Source organism: Littorina saxatilis, linkage group LG8 (genome assembly GCF_037325665.1).
Source record: "Littorina saxatilis isolate snail1 linkage group LG8, US_GU_Lsax_2.0, whole genome shotgun sequence".
NCBI classification, from domain to species: Eukaryota; Metazoa; Mollusca; class Gastropoda; order Littorinimorpha; family Littorinidae; genus Littorina; species Littorina saxatilis.
Window position 1 is genome coordinate 23,405,462 of NC_090252.1, and position 2,500 is coordinate 23,407,961.

The following is a 2,500-nucleotide window of genomic DNA, read 5'->3' on the forward strand; positions in this document are numbered from 1 at the left end:
CCTCCACCACGAAATGAGTCGCATGTCACCTTTGCATGTGATATTCATATTTTTACATTTTCCTAAAGAGTTTTTTTATGCTCTATCCAGTGGTGAAACCCGTTTTAGAAAAGAGCAAAAACTGTTTGAGTTATAAGCCTGTGACTAAGGTGACCCTCACACTGTTACCAGACACTCCCCGGACTTATATTAAGCCTAGCCATAGACCATTTATTTGGTCTATGGCCTAGCGCAGAACCGCGTGAGGTGACATGCGACTCATTTCGTGGTGGAGGGTCACAAATGGTCGCCCTGCGTGCATGGTTTTGTCTGGAATTGCAGGAACCAGACATTTTTGTTACTATCGATTTGGAATAAAATGTGGATTTTATCTGCTTTGCGTGACGTTTGCAGCTGTGAATGATGAATGGGGGAGAGGGAGGGGGGTGAGAGGAAGGGGGCAGTGGTGGGACTGTGACGACTCTGGCCGCTGTTGCGGGAGACTGTGGTGTGGGGTTGGATTTGTTTGTCGTGGCTATTTCTCTGGGTCTCTATGTGTGTGTGTGTACATATACTCAGAAGGTTTTCTTCTGGAACGTCCTCCTGGACAAGATTTTTAACTTTCTAAAAGAGATTAAGAGGGAGAGCGAGTCGACGAGGGAGAGAAAGAGAGAGAGAGAGAGGGGGGGTGAGAAAGAGTGAGAAAGAGAGGGAAAGAGGGAGATAGGAGAGAGAGATGGGAGAGGGAGAGACAAAGAAGGAGAGAGAGGGGGAAAGGGGGAGAAAGAAAGAGAGAGGGAGAGAGGAAGAGAGAGAGAGAGACAAACATCGGAGTGAGAGAGAGGGAGGCAGAAAGAGAGAGGGAAGGAGGGAGAGAGAGAGAACGAGAGAGAGAGAGAGAGAGGCGGGGGAGAGAGGGAGAGAGAGAGAGAAAGAGAGAGAAATAGGGAGATAGAGAAAGGAGGGAGAGAGAGAGAGAAAGAGAGAGAAATAGGGAGATAGAGAAAGGAGGGGGAGAGAGATGAAGAATACACAGAATGTTCTTGTTAACACAATGCTCGTATCGTCAATTGGTGATGGCCGTTAGGGGGTATTGAAATAAGAAAACTACCCTCATATCTAGCAAACAACCATCCACCCTCTTTCTTCCCGTATCCTCATGTAGTAGTAGTAACCGACTTACACTGAATGACAAAAAAATGCAATAGAAATAAAGTGTACTAGGTGTGAAATCGTGTCACAGCTTCAAAAACACCTTTAGACATATTAAAGGCACAAGTATTGCCGTGTAAACAGTGGACTCGCCATCTCACAGGTATTGCCGTGTCAACAGTGGACTCGCCATCTCACAAGTATTGCCGTGTAAACAGGGGACTCGCCATCTCACAAGTATTGCCGTGTAAACAGGGGACTCGTCATCTCACAAGTATTGCCGTGTAAACAGGGGACTCGTCATCTCACAAGTATTGCCGTGTAAACAGTGGACTCGCCATCTCACAAGTATTGCCGTGTAAACAGTGGACTCGCCATCTCACAAGTATTGCCGTGTAAACAGTGGACTCGCCATCTCACAAGTATATTGCCGTGTAAACAGGGGACTCGCCATCTCACAAGTATTGCCGTGTAAACAGTGGACTCGCCATCTCACAAGTATTGCCGTGTAAACAGTGGACTCGCCATCTCACAAGTATTGCCGTGTCAACAGTGGACTCGCCATCTCACAAGTATTGCCGTGTAAACAGGGGACTCGTCATCTCACAAGTATTGCCGTGTAAACAGTGGACTCGCCATGTCACAAGTATTGCCGTGTAAACAGGAAACTCGCCATCTCACAAGTATATTGCCGTGTAAACAGTGGACTCGCCATCTCACAAGTATATTGCCGTGTAAACAGGGGACTCGCCATCTCACAAGTATTGCCGTGTAAACTTGGGACTCGCCATCTCACAAGTATTGCCGTGTAAACAGTGGACTCGCCATGTCACAAGTATTGCCGTGTAAACAGTGGACCCGCCATCTCACAAGTATTGCCGTGTAAACAGTGGACTCGCCATCTCACAAGTATTGCCGTGTAAACAGTGGACTCGCCATTTCACAAGTATTGCCGGGTAAACAGTGGACTCGCCATCTCACAAGTATTGCCGTGTAAACAGTGGACTCGCCATCTCACAAGTATTGCCGGGTAAACAGTGGACTCGCCATCTCACAAGTATTGCCGTGTAAACAGTGGACTCGCCATCTCACAAGTATTGCCGTGTAAACAGTGGACTCGCCATCTCACAAGTATTGCCGGGTAAACAGTGGACTCGCCATCTCACAAGTATTGCCGTGTAAACAGTGGAGTCGCCATCTCACAAGTATATTGCCGTGTAAACAGTGGACTCGCCATCTCACAAGTATTGCCGTGTCAACAGTGGACTCGCCATCTCACAAGTATTGCCGTGTAAACAGGGGACTCGTCATCTCACAAGTATTGCCGTGTAAACAGGGGACTCGTCATCTCACAAGTATTGCCGTGTAA